At 44.8% G+C, this 17,694-nt stretch overlaps 1 protein-coding gene and 1 long non-coding RNA gene across 3 annotated transcripts in view; both read right to left on the bottom strand.

Moving 5' to 3' along the window:
* Nucleotides 1–17,694, bottom strand: part of ZNF572 (zinc finger protein 572) — a 57,497-nt gene that overhangs the window by 29,230 nt on the left and 10,573 nt on the right. The window lies entirely within an intron of this gene.
* LOC134731285 (uncharacterized) lies at nt 2,919–9,863 on the bottom strand. The gene is made up of 3 exons (XR_008659092.1): nt 9,556–9,863; nt 8,299–8,424; nt 2,919–3,451 (listed from the first exon to the last, which is right to left on the bottom strand). It is a non-coding gene; the product is annotated as an uncharacterized lncRNA (long non-coding RNA).

Raw genomic sequence — 17,694 nt, 5'->3', positions numbered from 1 at the left:
GATTAAACCTCTTTCTCTGCTGCAACCCAAGGGAGTATTGACTGGCTGTGTGCATCAGGCAACGGACCTATTAGGGTTACACAACTTCTTCCAAACTCATCCTGAGTTTCCCCTCAAGGGGCACTACATAGACTACCCTGGATATGATTACTATGTGCTTCATTTGCAATGCTTTTTAAGAAAAGTTATTATGTCAAAACCATGGAAAAAGAGGCAGGCAGACAGGGCAGCTGGAAGCCCTGCTGGCTGAATTCTGCCTCTGTGGGAGCCTCTGTTCCACATGGGCAGATTCCAACTGTGTGACTGGCTCACCTTGCTTCTGAGATTGCAAGAGTCTGGACATTCTGCAGCTTGCAGCTTCTTCACCCTTGTCTTGACTATATAAGCACCCCAGGAATTTACAACTTAACACTTTAATTTTTCTACAAACTACTTCATCCATGCCCTTTTTCTTCTGATCTACATTGCGCACACAACACCTACTAGGACAGCTGATGTTGGGAGAGACTGGTGTGTGAACTGCAAAATTACAACATAACATAGGTAAATGTTGCAACAGAAATTAAGAAAAATACTACTTTGGCCTCATAGGGAGCAGACTAACTCTTTACCTTAGGGAGCAAGAGAAACGCTTTGCAGAAGAGATCAATTGGCCTTTGAAGAATGAATAGGAGTTTGATGGGTTTTGTTTGTTTTTTGTTTTGAGATGGAGTCTCACTCTGTCTCCCAGAGTAGAGTGCAGTGGCACAGTCTCGGCTCATTGCAACCTCCACCTCCCAGGTTCAAGTGATTCTCCTGCCTCAGCCTCCCAAGTAGCTGGGATTACAGGTGTGTGCCACCATGCCTGGCTAAGTTTTGTGTTTTTAATAGAGGTGGGGTTTCACCATGTTGGCCAGGCTGGTCTCGAACTCCTGACCTCAAATGATCTGCCCACCTCAGCCTCCCAAAGTGCTGGGATTACCGGTGTAAGCCACCACGCCCGGACAGAGTTTGATGGTTTTATTGGGTGGAAAGACATATTAGGCAGAGGGAATCGTACCTGCATAGGCACAGAGTTCTGTAAAGGTCAGTTGTTTGGAGAACGGTCAATAATTCAGGGCTTATGGAAAACCTGACACCTACTGGTATTGTAGAGAAGAAGGGAGAAGCAGGCAGGAGAAGTGGCTGAGTAGACTGGAAGAGGCCACACTGTAAGAGGTCATATAGACCAAGGTGAGGAATTGAATTTAAATCTATAGGTAGTAGGAATTCAGTTCAATTTGATTGTGGTTTTTAAGTGTGACTGTTGAACTGGTAAGGAGAAAAACTAAACAGGAGACTTATAACAATTTAGATGAAAGAGAATGAGGTTCAGAACTAAGGCCTGTAATCCTAGCACTTTTAGAGACTGAGGCAGGAGGATCACTTGAGTCCAGGAGTTTGAAATCAGCCTGAGCGATGCCTATAGTCCCAATTACTCGGGCGACTGAGGCAGGAGGATCTCTTGAGCATGGGAGGTGGAGGTTGTAGTGAGCCAAGAGTACGCCACTGTAATCCAGCCTGGGTGACAGGAGTGAAACCCTGTCTCAAAAAAAAAAAAAGAAAGAAAGAAAAGAAATCAACCTGGGCAACACGGCAAGACCCCATCTCTACACACACACACACACACATACACACACACACACACACACAACTATCCAAGTGTGATGGCATGCTCCTGTAGTCCGCCCTTGGGAAGCTGAAGTGGGAGGATTGCCTGAGCCAGACAGGTCAAGGCTGCAGTGAGCCAAGATCATGCTACTACACCACAGCCTGTGTGACAGGGTGGGACCCTGTCTCAAAAAAAAAAAAGAATTAAAATTATTAAAAGAACTAGAGTCATGGCAGAGTAGGTGAGTAGTTGAGCACAGATTTCAAATATATATTAACGGAGAAGTCATAGGATATGAGGACTGACTCACTGTGGGAGGTGAGGGGAAGATAATAATCAATGATGACTGCAATTTCTACCTTGGGAAACAAGCTGAGAGATGACAAAAATGAGAAACCATGGGAAATTACAATGTAGTTTTTGTTTTTATTTTTGTTTTCCCCTCCAGATGCTCCTGATATGAGGGCCAGAGGCAGTGGTGGCTGGCCACAATGTACTTTTTGAATTCTGGAAGTAATGTAGGTTTCAAATGTAGAGTTGGAACATACACAAGCACTCCTACAGAATGCCTCTCTGGCTAACATTTCCCAGTAGAATACTTTTTGGTTTTTTATCATCCAAAATTTATACAACCCATGGGGCTTCTTTTGAGGGTGGTGAAAATGTTATAAAGTTACTTGGTAGTCATAATTGCACAAGTCTGGGAATATACTGAAAATCACTGGATTGTATGCTTTACAAGGGTACTCTTTTTTTTTTTTTTTTTGAGGCACAGTCTCACTCTCTTGGCCAAGCTGGAGTGCAGTGGCACAACCTCCGCTCACTGCATTCTCCATTTTCCAGGCTCAAGCAATCCTCCCACCTCAGCCTCCCAAGTAGTTGGCACACAGGTGTGAGTCACCACACTCAGCCTAGGGTACATGTTATGGTGTGGGAATTATATCTCAATAAGGCTGTAATAATGTATAGGATGGGCTGAGTGCCATGACTCACTCCTATAATCCCAGCACTTTGGGAGGTGGAGGTGGAAGGATCGCTTGAGATCAGGAGTTTGAGACCAGCCTGGGCAAGATGGTGAAAACACATCTCTAAAAAAATGCTGGGTGTGGTGGCGCATGCCTGTAGTCAGCTACTCAAGAGGCTGAGGTGGGAGGATTGCTTGAGCCCGGGAGGCAGAGGTTGCAGTGAGCCGTGATCGCGCCACTGCACTCCAGCCTGGGTGACAGAGCAAGACCCTGTCTCAAAAAACAAATAAACAATAAACAACAACAACAAAAAAACCCAAGAGTTTATAGGTATCTTAACACATTTATGTGGGAAAATACACATTTATATTCCAAAAGTTTATGCAACAATTTTAACAAGATGACAGGCAGTAAGGTCTTGAGTTACATTCCAAAGACAATCGGTGAAACATCAGAAATAGTGTCGATCGTGCATTCTCAACAGTGGTGATATCGCCCCCAAGGGGGCAAAAGAGTTCTTCAGGGGGAGCACGAAAAAAAAAATACCCTTTTCATGCATAAAGCACAGACATACATCATAGAAGACTTAAACAGTTATACAGTATATTTGTGGTGTTACATTTTAATGGAGGGGGAGTGGTTAATAAAAAATGTCTGAAAAGATGGGGTGGGGGATGATAAGGAAAAGAGCGTTGAGAAGCACTGCTGTAGATATTATGAAGATTACGTCGTATGCCAGCAAACAAGATGCCCATGTTGAGGCTGGGCGAGATTGCTCACGCCTGTAATCCCAGCACTTTGGGAGGCCGAGGTGAGAGGATCACTTGAGCCCAGGCACCCGGGACCAGCCTGGCAACTTACAAAAAAAAAATTTTAAATAAAAAAATTAGCCAGGCATGGTGGCACACACCTGCAGTCCCAGCTACTCAGGAGGCTGAGGTGGGAGGATCACCAGAGCCCAGGAGTTCAAGGCTGCAGTGAGCTATGATCACACCACACTACACTCCAGGTGACAGAGCAAGATCCTGCCTTAAAAAAAAAATTGCCCTATGTTTTAGGATGAGCATGAGAAAGGCCATGTTACTGCCAACTAAGCAGCTTTTTCTTTTTTTTTTGAGACGGAGTCTTTGTCACCCAGGCTGGAGTGCAGTGGCGCGATCTCGGCTCACTGCAAGCTCCACCTCCCGGGTTCACGCCATTCTCCTGCCTCAGCCTCTCCGAGTAGCTGGGACTACAGGCGCCCGCCACCACGCCCTGCTAATTTTTGGTATTTTTAGTAGAGACGGGGTTTCACCGTGGTCTCGATCTCCTGACCTTGTGATCTGCCCGCCTCGGCCTCCCAAAGTGCTGGGATTACAAGCGTGAGCTACCGCGCCCGGCCAGCAGCTTTTTCTTAACAACCATATTGTCTGGTGATCACAAAGCAAAGTTTAAGCATTTTATATTCTAACATTATAAGTATTCATGTTCCTTATATATTTAAGTTACACTTTAGGAGGTTATTTATTGTGGGATCTGGCCAGCAGCCCACAATGCAACAGGGCTCTCTCTTTGTTCCCAGGTGGATCAGCAGGTAGAGAAATAATAGACACACACAAGATAGTGAAAGCTGGGTCCAGGGGGGTCACCGCCTTCTGGTCCCGTGATGCCAACAATGCACTGGATATACCAGCATTTATTATTAAGTTTAGTGAGGGTGGGGGTAGGTTAGTGAGGGATTTAGGGTCATTTGATTATGAGGTGAGATGGTCACATGGGGATGAAGTAATTCTTTAACATCTGTATGCAGTAGTACAGTATACAGGGATAAGAATTTACAATATAGCGTGTGCATCAGTAATTTCTAACAGAGCCTTAAAACAAAAACACAGTCTTTCCATAACCTATGATTAGCAAGATATTCATCAGCAGTAACAGTTGCAGCAAAAGCTGGTTACAAACAATCCATAGAAACAGGACGTGAAGCTAGACAACCGGCTAGACCAGAAATTCTCAGAAGGGAGTATGCCTTAATCGTAAAGAGGCCTAGAAGAGCTGTGGCAAGATAAGGGCATTTATAGCCCTATCTTATCCATAAGGACAGGCGACCCCCAATGCATCCGTTTACAGGCTCTCCACAAGGGTTGCATTCCATTCCCAGAGCTATGAACATTTGCTTTTCTGGGATAGGAATCTTGGTGATGTGAAACCTCCCTGACTGCACGTCTGTTCATAGGCTCTCTGCAGGGGGAAGCACATCACGTGCTGTTGGCTCATTCTGGCAGTCCAACCTGGCATTGTCTTTACACAATCCTGCATGCAACTTTGTATTTACAATAATCAGGAGCATTTCATCTTTTATTCCATAGCAATAGTTTCAGGGAGTCTCCCTACAGTTATTTGGAGGTTTGGGGTTGAACTGCAATGCACTGTAATTTTCCCTACATAAAATAATGAGAAATAGGCTCCCAGCTGGCATTGGCACCCAGAACCTCAGATGATAAGGAACAAATTTGTTTAAAGTTCCATCAAAAGAGAAAGAGAATATGGATTTAATGAGGACTTGGGCTGTAGACAGAAGAAGGTTTTCTGGGTGGATATAAAGACAGTACTTCTGAACATTTTACTGGCAGGTACCTCTGCAGGAATTTGATAACAACCTGGGACCTTATGCTGGTTATTTTTAATTTGTTCTCTCCAAATGTATTCTCTGACCTTTTCTATGCCCAAGGTAGCTGATCTTTGTAGGCCGAGACTGATCTTTATGAAATATGTTACCCTGACTCCCTTCTCTGTGTTTTGGTTAGGCCAATGAGAGGCACTGGCTGGAGATGGGGACGGGGAGTACCTATTCACTGGCCCTCTCTCAGCCAGTTGTGATTGGCAGAGACTCTGTGCCTCTACCCAAGTCCATGCATGTAGTTGGGTGACCCCTATCCCAAGGCTGCAGTTCCCCGGGTTCTGGCAATGGCTCCCTCTCCATTCCCCTTCAGGCCCACAGGTAGAATGCCTTCACAACATTGCTCAATCCTTGGTGCACTTTGGTGCACAACCCTGTTCACAACTCCGTAAACAGTTCACTAAACTGGCTTCAGTTACCCCGTTGCATGGGAAGGGGTAATACAGGTAACTCCTTCTTGTCCATCTTTCAGTGTGCCATCTGTTTCCTCTTAAAACCCTGACAGGATACTCTCTCCAGAAAACAAAATAGGTGGACTTACAAAAGCTTTGCATGTAATATTAAGGGCTCCTCAGACTCACTCTGAAGCCCAGCCAAGGATGTGGAGAAGGCAGAGGACTCAAGGAACCCCAGTTAAAAATCTCTCTTCTTGGATTTGGTAAGCCACTAACACTGCATTCCCTTACACATCACAATCTAGCATTTGAGGGTAAAAGTAGTGGATGCACCGGGAGGTGAAAGGGGTTAGAGATTTGCCTGTATCTTTCCCTCCTTCTATCTTTTTTTTCAGCGACAGGATATCGCTCTGTCACCCAGGCTGGAGTGCAGTGGTACAATCATGGTTCACTGTAGCCTCAAACTCCTGGGCTCAAGTGATTCTCCTGCCTCAGCCTCCTAACTAGCTAAGACTCAAAGTCTAATCAAACAAGTGGCCTTTCTGGTGTGGCCAGACCCTACCCTGAGTCACCTCATTTGTGTAAACTCTCCAGGGGCTCACCAAGAGTAGCCTCATTAGCATAAATGCAAGCCAGGTCTGAGGGGCCCACCATGAGTAACAAAGGTGCTCCTATCACTCGTGATATTCCAAGGGTTGAGAAGCCCCTTTCTAGGAACCAGTGACAAAGACCAGCCAAATTCTTTATTGTAGAAAAGCAGCCCTCCTGTCTACCAATCTGATCCCCTTCCTTGAACCTCCTGCTTGCCTCAGATGGCAAAAGTTTCCTAACTCTGCTGATTTCCCACCACCGTCCGAGGAAAACAATGACAATCTCTCCTCCTTCCTGCAAGCCCAGGAATTCCCCTGTCGTGAAAATGTGGGTTTAGTACTGAGCTGATTATACAATCAGAACAGCTGGCACGAAGTTGTCAGTTGTCAGTAGGTTTTATCCTACTATCGGTAGGTTTGCATCTTAAGGGAGGAAGTGGTTAAAATGATGAGTTGAGGCTATTAATTGGCAGGTGGTGCAAAGCTGTGTAATGAGGGGCAGCGTGATGTCATACTGTTAGTAGTGGCGAATCTGTACAGGTCTGCAACAACCTCAATTCTTGCCTCCTTAGAAGAAAGAATTCCACCAAGGGGCATAAGGCAGAGGGAAAGTTCATTAAAAAGTTTAGAGCAAGTCCGGGCGCAGTGGCTCACGCCTGTAATCCCAGCACTTAGGGAGGCTGAGATGGGTGGATCATGAGGTCAGGAGATCGAGACCATCCTGGCTAACACGGTGAAACTCCGTCTCTACTAAAAATACAAAAAATTAGCCGGGCGTGGTGGCGGGCGCCTGTAGTCCCAGCTACTCCGGAGACTGAGGCAGGAGAATGGCGTGAACCCGGGAGGCGGAGCTTGCAGTGAGCTGAGATCGGGCCACTGCACTCCAGCCTGGGCGAGAGTGAGACTCCGCCTCAAAAAAAAAAAAAAAAGTTTAGAACGGGAATGGCCGGGCGCGGTGGCTCACGCCTGTAATCCCAACACTTTGGGAGGCCGAGGTGGGCAGATCATCTGAGGTCAGGAGTTCGAGACCAGCTTGGCCAACATAGTGAAACCCCGTCTCTACTAAAAATACAAAAATTAGCCAGGCATGGTGGTGTGCGCCTGTAATCCCAACTACTAGGGAGGCTGAGACAGGAGAATTGCTTGAACCTGGGAGCCAGAGGTTGCAGTGAGCCAAGATTCTGCCACTGCGCTCCAGCCTGGGTGACAGAGTGAGACTCCATCTCAAAAAAACAAAAAAAAAACAAAAAAAAAAAGTTTAGAGCAGGAACGAAAGGAAGAACCCTTGGAAGAGGGCCAAGCAGGTGACTTGAGAGATCAAGTGTGTGGTCTGATCTTTGACTTGGTGTTCTATACGTTGGCATGCCTCTGGGGTCTTGTGTCCCTTCTCCCCTGATTCTTCCCTGGGGTGGGCTGTCCACATACACAGTGGCCTGCTAGCACTTGGGAGAGGAGCATGCACAGTGTGTTTACTGGGGTTGTATGCATGCTCAATTGAGGCATTTTTCCCCTACCCAGGCATTTCAACTCTGCCATTTTGCCTCTTACTGACTGGAGTTTTTCCCTCAGGAGTTGAGTGTTCCTGGAGGAATGTCATATACCATTTAAACTCCACCATTTTGCCTCTTAGTGACTTGAGGTGTTTTTCCCTTACCAGTCAGGTGTTCCTAGAGGAAGGTCATACATCAGTTAAACTGTGCTATTTTACCTCTTAGTGTGTATGCTTGAGCCCACTCGCCCAACTCCTGAGATCTTACTGGAAGCTGCTGATCACCAGTTTCAGGTGTTTCAATTTATTAGGAGACTGCCTTTCCTGGATACAAGCTGCAACCAATTATTATTTTAGAGAGGCAGTTTAAGAACTGCCTGACTATCACATGATGGTCACCTGGCATTCCTGGCTGGGGGTTGGAGGGCGCTCTCCTGCCCTGCTCATGTCTGACTACCTACCTACCGTAACAATAATCAGGGCAAGTCCTTTGCCTCAGAAACAAGATCTGTGACTCTTGACCAAGAAATTGAATCTAAGCCTCAGTAACTTGCATACAGTAATCCTCACCTTCCAGAGTTATGGGGTTTGCTGTGATTATTTTTAGTGGTGGGCTTTCTGGAGCTTGCAGGAGATCTCTGGCTCTTTTTCTTCTCTCCAGCCTCTCCCTTCCCTCTGCTTCCTGCATCATTGGGTCTGGAAATGTATACAGAGAATTGTTACTGAAATGATCACTGCTCTAAGTACCTTTGACCTGACTCAGCACCTCTAGGGTGGAGCGAAACAGAGTAGAGGCATGGCTTAGGGAGTGAGTATGGGCTGGCACAGAGCACCAAAGCTACTGGAAGCCCAAGAAGCATAGAGTCCCGATGCAGAAGCTTGCCTATATTGAAACGGCTAGCTAGGGAGATGGCAACATCTCTTTTGAAGGTGGCTGGGAGATTGGGTGTGGGCTTTGGGAGGGGAAAGTATTGTTCAAGACGATTTGACTCTGGTGCTACAGCAAACCCAGGGCATCAATCGAGTGGGCTGGAGCACAGTGGCATGATTATGGCTTCTCTCTTGTTAGCTTGGGACAGCACTTTCCTTGGTTAAGTCAAATGCTCAAAATTCCATGCTGTGTCAGCAGGTGGCTCCAGAGGCAGCTGTTTGGTAAGACGGCAGCAAAATGAAAGGCTGCAGAGCAAACCAACCCTGCATAATCTCCAGGAATCTTTATGCAAACATAAAGCGATATTTGTACCAATTAGATTTAACATGAATAAATGTGGATGTAACAGTGGATTCTGAGCATAGATACTCTGTGATGTGAATCACTTGGAATGAATTCCTAGAGAGTGCCTAGGTGCCAAATGCCTCGCTCCCGAATGTTACGGGTCACTTTTCCTCCTTGGCCACAGATTTTCTCTAAGGTTAGTTGTTGTCAAATCTTCTCATCTTGGAACCCCCCAACTTCCCCCACCCCTACCTCTGCAAGCCAGTCTTCCTCCAGAAAACAAAAGTTCAAGATTAGGCAGGTCTCATTCCTGGCTTTATAAGAGAATTCCGGTGCTTGGGGGCCAGTTCTTGTTCTTGGAGCCCCAAAGCGATAGAAACCTACAAAACTGGTCTCAAGTTATGCAGGACCCTGAGAGAGGAGGATACCTATTGGAAATGTGAGGTTCGAGTACACATTATGAAACATGGCCTGAGAAGAGCGCCTGATTCATTTCTAGATATACCAAATGCTGGAAAGCAGGGTGCTTGCCAGTCAAACTGTGAAAACAGCAACATTTCTCCAGGATATCTTTCTGGACTCTCCTCTGATGCCAACACCCTACCCCCTACCTTCAACTCTGCACCTGCCCTCCGATTTAAGGGTGATCTACCATCAGTGAGCACCCACCAGGCGTCATCTCCTTTAGTCTCCTGTATTTTATCCTTTGTCTCTTAACTCTTCCTTGTAGGATCTTATATTTTCAAGGGTCAGGTTGAATGGAATTCGTGGAATTATATAAATCTAGAGTTGGAAGGAGAAAAGAAGGGAGAGGAGTATTTGGTGAGTGCCTTCCATGACCCAAACACTGTCACATCTGTTCTCACCTCACAGTCATCCTGTATGAGGAAGGTAGTAGGATTCCAATTTTTCACACTTTTGAGGAGATGGACAGAAAGAGCTTGAGGATGATCACAATACCACTAGGAGGTAGTGGGAGTGAAGGCCCTCAACAAAACCTTCTCCTGCCCAGGGAAGAGCCCAACAGATCTCTTTTGAATTCACGAACCTCTCCTGTATTTTCTACTGTTCCCTCTCCTGTATTTTCTACTGCAGTGAATGGCAGCCCCAGGCAACGAGCTGCATGAGACTATAACCTGGGCACTGCCTTTGACTACGCTTTTTCCCTTATCCCGTAATCAACCACACACCAAATTCTGTAGATATCACCTCCTAAATAACTTTCAAAAAAGTCCCCTACTCAGCATCCCCACTGTCACTTTCCTAGGTCACCTACCATTGTTTCTTGCACATGCCTCTCTCTGCTCCATGTTGAATTAAGAGGTGTGTATGGTGGGTGGGATGGGTGGGGGAGCACGTTGAAGAAGAGTGAAGAGCTGCAGAAGTATCCTTATATTTGAATTGCCCTTTCACAATATTAAATCAAACAATAGTATATATGGAATGTTTAGAGCATTGTGCTTAACACTGTACCTACTCAGTACATGGGGTGAGTATTAATAGGGAAATCCCATGCAAATGACTTCCTGGTTAATGTGTTTATTCATTCATGCATTTGTATATTTATTAGAGACAGAGTCTTGCTCTGTCACCCAGTTCGAGCTTATTACAGCCTCAAACTTGAGCTCAGGCGATCCTCCCAGGGGCAAGCCACGGCACCTGTCCAGGTTAGTGCGTTTAATATCATAACTGCAACTCTGCTGGAGGGTAATCCTTTGTCTTCTTCCTCTATCTGGAACCCATCTTTTAATTCTCCCGAGACTCTTCCTCCCTTTAAATTCCTTATTAAATTCTTTTTATACTAGATTTCAGGACAGAATATTATTGATTTTTATAATACTCACTTGTCAAAAAATGTATTCGATCCAGGGAGGCAATACATAAATACCCACTTTAAATCTTTCTGCCTGTGTTAATAGTATATTGTTTCAGGGCTAGCAACCTCTGAACAGAGAGATATTGTCAGCTTTATCTAATGATGTAAGTAATGCATTGGATTTCCCAGAGTCCATTAAAAAGTCACTTTTCTCAGATAAATGTTTTGCCTGTCATCAGAAAATGATAGCCAAATTGGCAAGTGCACAGGTATTTGTAACTATTTAAAGAAGATGTGGAAATTCTGCACATTGAACATCAGAATAGGAATTCCACTTAAAGTACTAGGAGACACTTGTGAATGTGTGGGACTGTTTTTGTTATCCTTGGTTGGTGCTATCAGGAGTTAACGGGCAAGTGTCCTAAAGTTCATATGTTGACGCCCTAACCCCCAATGTGCCTATATTTGGAGATAGGGCCTTTAAAAAGGTAATTAAGGTTGAATGAGGTCATATGAGTGGATCCTAATCCAACATGACTGATGTCCTTAAAAGAAGAGGAAGAGATGCGTGCCCAGAGGAAAGACCACATGAGGACAGAGAAGATGGCTATCTGCAAGCCAAGGAGAGAGGCCAAGGGAGAAAACAGATCTGCCCACACCTTGTCCTTACATTTCCAGCTTTTGGATTGTTAGAAATAAATTTCTGTTATTTAAGTCACCCAGTCTGTAGTATTTTGTTATGGCAGCCCTAGCAAAATAAGACAGTAACAAACAGGAATGCCAAAGACCCTACGAAGGACAGACAGCAGATTCTGCATACTAAAAAGTTTTCCTGCCCAGACTGAACATGGTGGCTCACGCCTATAATACCCACACTTTGGGAGGCTGAGAGGTAGGAGGATTGCTTGAGGCCAGGGGTTCGAGACCAGCTTGGGCAACAAAGTGAGACCTTGTCTCTACAAAAAATACAAAAATTAGTGAGGCATAGTGGCTCACTCCTGTAGTTCCAACTACTTGGGAGACTGAGGTAGGAGATGGCTTGAGCCTAGGAGGTTAAGGCTATAGGGAGCCATGATTACGCCACGCACTCCAGGCTGGGTGACAAGGTGAGAACTCATCTCAAAAAAATAAAAATATCCTGCCCAAATGCAAATAGCATCCCCTTGAGAAACATTAATCTGTTCCCAACTCTTCGCATTATAGATGACCCCATTAGACTTCTCTTTGAGGAAAGGCACTATATTTTATTTATCTCTGTCCTGCTAGTGGCTCGCATTGTGTCTGCCACTCAGTGGGAACTTAGTAATTGCAAGGGCATGATATTTTAAAAATTATTTGTGTGTGTATGTGCATTTTACCTTTCATCTCAGTTCATCGGAGCCATACATCTGCTTGGTGGTATGTCATGCAGTGCTTACTACTGAAGGACTGCAGAGACAGAGTGGGATACTATTTAGCTTTTAACATAGAAAAATAAGATTTTGCTGCAAGACGTTGATGACATTCTTTGCCAAGCTATTGTCTTGAGAAAGCACTGTCTAAAGTTCTTTAACACATCAAGGGCCTGTCTGGGGCTCAGTCAAAGAGTTCTTCTGAAGGGAGTCCCAGAAAGACAAAGTGAGTGGGTCAGGGTCGGGGAAGTCCCTTGACTGAAGGTGAAGAACTTTAGATTTAAAAAAGGTTAACACTGGGCGGGGGAGCTATTGTCCCTCTCCTGCCTTTGCTCGTCACCCTGTCTGAAAATGACACCCCGACACCCCAGTGACCTGTGGTTATCTGACATTTTGTTTTATATGTGTTTGTTTCTCTGTTTATTATTGTTCTCTTTTACTAGGATCTTAACTCCATGAGCCAGTTCTTTGTCTATTTAATTTCCGCTGTATTCTCAGCATATAAAACAGTACCTGGCAGTTCAATAAATCTATTGAATGAACAAATGAGTTTTCTTTTCTCTTCCTTTCCCTGCAACATGTAAAAAAAGAGAAGAAGAAATCATTTCATTTGAGAGCATATCTTAAAAGCTTTTGCTTTTGAAGCCATTCACTGAATTTTCTGTACTTCAGAGGAAATCCTAGAAACTGGCCTAATAAAATCTCATCCTGAAAGATCTAAGAACAGGAGCATCTCAGACTTATTGCTCATTGCTCTGCCTGCCACGTTTGCTCCCTTTGAATTCCTTTACAAAGTTTATGGTGTGACAAATGGCATCTATAATGGCACCGGGCCATTAATTGCTCAGAAAGTGCCCTGATAAAATAGAGTTGATGCCCTGGGTGCTTGCCTCTTCCTGGCAGGCAAACCTGGGCATGTTTTCCGTGACTGGTGACCCCTTTTCAGTATTAAAAAATCACAGGTTCCTGGGTCTTCGTGGGGCTGCCGAGAGCAGCATGTCATGTCACTGAAGGAAGCTGTACATCCTTCTCGTCCATCATCTCTGTAGGAAGTGCATGGGGTGAAAAGGTGAAGACAAGATTCTGCATTAGAAAAACAATTCTAGCAGGAAATCCTGTGCATTCAGATCACTGAGTTTTGGCCATCAATGTTGGGACTTTTCTTACATACACACACACACACACACACACACAAACACACACACACATGTCCTAGGAAACATCAGGCCAAGTGATCAAGAATGTGCATCTTCACACAGGGTTGTGACCATCAAGTTCTTTGTTCGTTAGTGTCCAGAAAGTTCAACCACATTCCTTTGGGATGAATTACATGGTGACTATTTATTAGGGTGGGAAAAGGAAGGAGGAAGGGGAAATGCACAAAGGATGCGGCAGTTTACAATGGGACAGTTGCATAATGTCAAATTCACATGGAGAACAAATGATTTGTTACCTGGGACAGGGACCAATCTAAAATGGATTCTCTTCACCTGCATAAAGGAGAAACTTATTGAAAAATAAGATTTTGCTGCAAGACATTAATGATATTATTGAGGATAATAGGGTTGGATAACAGGATAAAATAATGGGCTTCTGACGTATATTGTCATGATAAAAAGGACTTTCATCTATTTAGAGGTGAAAAGCTGACCAAGTGCTTGCATGCCAATATGGTACATATTCTCATCACAAGTTTGTGAAGGAAAATACGTCCCTTCTACAGGCAGGAAAACAGAGGCTCCTGAGAGGCAGCAGTGGGTTGCTCAAGCTGGTGGAACCAGCGATGGAGGCAGGTCTCGGGTTCTGGTCTTCCAGCCCCATGGCAATGTGTCTTCCACTGCACCTGAATGCAGCACTCCGTGATGGGTCATAAGTAGAGTGACCATGTGACTTATCACTGAAAACAGGACCCTTTGGAGACTGAAAGAGGCTCCACGAATAATTATGCTGAGACAATAACTGGAAACCAGGACTGTCCTGTGACTACTTAGATGAATGGTTGCCTTCATCACAGGGCAGAAGCAGAGGGAACCTGAACACCTCCCTGCTCATCTGCTGCAGCAGGGAGAACCCTGTCATGGCTCAGAGCCAGACATCTCTTTCCTTTCGCAGGAGACATAAATCTTTATCTTTTTTTTTGAAAGTAAGTGGCCTTTCAGTCTTGAGTGACAAAGGTCAATGAACAGATGTGGTTGGGAGCAGTGCAGCCACGAGGAGCCAGTTCTCCCCCTTTGCTCTGTGCCACTGTGTCTGACCAGTTTGGACCCCAAAGCTCCAAAAATATAGCTAGTACTTGGAAGATACAACCAAGAGTAAAGGAAAGAAAAATGACTCATCTCCTGAAGAATGGAGAACGAGGCTGATGAGAACTGTCAGAGAAGACAACCTGAGCAACTTAGCTCTGACAGCTGGGCAGCAAGCAGATTGGGTGTCACCATCAGTCTGGAGGCCTCTGCTGGGAAAGGCAAATTTTATCATGTGGATGAGGTCATGAGGCTTCCTAAAGAGGGGCATAGACTACCCCCACCCTGGCTAGCTAGACCATTTGTCTTCTGGTCAACACCAATATGCTAGTGGTGACTGCAATATCTGTTATGGCAAACACCTGCTCCTGGATATAGTTGCTGCCATAGAAGGGCAGGATGAAATGATTAGTAATTATATTTTTTCTTTCTTTCTTTATTATTATTTTTTATTACAGATGGGGTCTCACTACATTGACCAGGCTTGTCTTGAACTCCTAGTCTCAAGCAATCCTCCTGTCTTGGCCTCCCAAAGTGCTAGGATTACAGGGCTGAGCCACTGCACCCACCAAAATCTTTTCTTTTTTTTTTTTTTTCTGAGACTGAGTCTTGCTCTGTTGCCCAGGCTGGAGTGCAGTGGTGCCATCTCAGCTCACCACAACCTCTGCCTCACTGGTTCAAGTGATTCCCCTGCCTCAGCCTCCCAAGTAGCTTGGATTATATGTGCATGCCACCACACCCAGCTAATTTTTCTGTATTTTTAATAGAGATGGGGTTTCACCTTATTGGCCAGGCTGGTCTTGAACTCCTGACCTCAAGTGATCTGCCTGCCTTGGCCTCCCAAAATGCTGGGATTACAAGCATGAGCCTCTGCACCTGGCCTATATTTCTTTTTCATTTTTTGAAACAGGGTCTTGCCCTGTTGCCCAGACTGGAGTGCAGTGGCACAATCATGACTCACTGCAGCCTTGATCTCCTGGGCTCAAGTGATTCTCCCACCACAGCATCCAGAGTAGCTGAGACTACAGGTGCACACCACCACATCTGGCTTATTAAAAAAAAAAATGAATAGAAATGAGGTCTTCCTATGTTGCCCAAGGCTGGTCTTGAGCTCTAATGATATTTCTAATAATAGCATTTACAATTGCAGAATGCTTTATTATTTTTAATGTTTTTACCACTGCTTTAAGTTCCACATAAAGTGCTTAAAGTGGTGTCTGCCCGATGTAAGAAGTGCTATGTATTTTCTGTTATTATTGCTATTATTATTTCATTTGACTCTCACAAATAGCCTACAAAATAGGTTGAACAGATATGACAGAGAAAGAAACCAAGCATAGATTGACCAAGTTTATTTTTCATCACTACTCAGCCAATCTCTTTCAACAGCATGACTCTGGTCATATCTTCAATCCTGTGATCTCAGTCTATATTGCAAGACAACGGACACACCAGGAGCATTTGGATTCTTGGAACTCTGAAGCAAGTTTGCCTGCTGCCACAAGCTCATGGGTTTCCTAAGGTTGCAGTGTGACTGGGTGATTGGTTGTATCATTGTGTGTTGTGCCCTGTCTGACTTTTATCACCAGTGCAGTAAAAGCAATATCCCATCACAGACCCCACCTTATTGAGCCCTCTCTCTACAGTTGTCTTAGCAAAGAACCCAAGGGACCCAAAGGCATCAGTCAGAACACATTTTTGCTGCATTTCCAAGAAAATGCTCATAACTCAATGGACGAAGAAAGAATTGTCCTCTCTTAGTGACCTAGGGCATTGCTGATTAGCTTTCTGCATTGAAAGTGGAGAAGTGAAATCAACACAAAAGCAAGCTGAAGTTGTTTCCAGTGTACATATAGACAGTTTGCCAAAATCATGCCCTTAGAGTAAAAGAAGAATCGGAAGGAAAGGTCACTATGGGTTCACCCACGGAGAAAGATGATACCTGAGTGGGGTTAATTCAACATTGTGGGCCAGCTCAAAGTCAAAGCCATTTGCGAATTAGACATGGACACCACAGTGGTGGGTGTTTGTGTTTGACTCTGACATCATCAAAAAGCAGGTGACATCTTGCTTTGGGTGTCTCTGGAAAGACCCAGACTGTGGGCCTGGAGGTAAACCTTCACTGGTATTAAAGGTGCATCTGAAATTATGAAGAGTTTCATCTGGGAACTGCTATAAGCAGAGTCGGTGATCTTGACACACCCATGTAGGGAGATGTGCAGCTAGCAAGGTCTCTTCGTGGAGTGCCAAAAATTGACAGACAAAGGAAATCAAGACTATGCATCAGCCCACCAGAGGGAGTTGACATTGCCAGAGAGCATTGCTGATATCCCTGGGCTGAGAGCTATTCTTATTCAGGACTATTTAGAAAGCGAATTTTAAAATTGTGATATTTTTACTGCTAAAACAATTAGAAAATCCAAGAAAAAGATTGTATCCAAAATTTCATCAGTTATCGCAGCAAGTATTATTTTCTTTTTGTTTCCTCTAATTTTTATTTATTTGCATACAAGTTTTTTTGTTTTGTTTTGTTTTGTTTTTATTTTTGTTTTGAGATGGAGTTTCACTCTTGTTGCCCAGGCTGGAGTGCAATGGCACGATCTTGGCTCACTACAACCTCTGCCTCCCAGGTTCAAGCAATTCTTCTGCCTCAGCCTCCCCAGTAGCTGGGATTACAGGTACCCACCATCATGCCTGACTAATTTTTGTATTTTTTTTGGTGGAGACAGGGTTTCACCATGTTGGTCAGGCTGGTCTCGAACTCCTGACCTCAAGTGATCCACCCGCCTCGGCCTCCCAAAGTGCTGGGATTAAAGGCGTGAGTGACCATGCCCGGCCACATACAAGCTTTTTTTTTTTTCTTAATTATTTTATTTTATTAATTTTTGAGATGGAGTTTCGCTCTTGTTGCCCAGGCTGGAGTGCAATGGCACGATCTCAGCTCACTGCAACCTCTGCCTCCCGGGTTCAAGCAATTCTCCTGCCTCAGCCTTCCTTGTAGCTGGGATTACAGGCACCCACCATCATGCCTGGCTAATTTTCGTATTTTTTTTTAGTAGAGACAGGGTTTCACCATGTTGGTCAGGCTGGTCTCGAACTGCTGACCTCAAGTGATCCACTTGCCTTGGCCTCCCAAAGTGTTGGGATTAAAGGTGTGAGTCACCATGCCCAGCCGCATACAAGTTATTTTTTAAAAAAAGCAATTTTATTTATTTTTGAGATGGTGTCTCACTCTGTCACCCAGGCTGGAATGCACTCTCAGTCACTGGGTTCAAGCAATTCTCCTGCCTCAGCCTCCTG

The sequence above is a fragment of the Symphalangus syndactylus genome, chromosome 7 (genome assembly GCF_028878055.3).
Source record: "Symphalangus syndactylus isolate Jambi chromosome 7, NHGRI_mSymSyn1-v2.1_pri, whole genome shotgun sequence".
Taxonomy (NCBI): domain Eukaryota; kingdom Metazoa; phylum Chordata; class Mammalia; order Primates; family Hylobatidae; genus Symphalangus; species Symphalangus syndactylus.
Note: the sequence above shows the minus strand (reverse complement) of the source record. Positions and strands in the feature narration are given on the sequence as shown.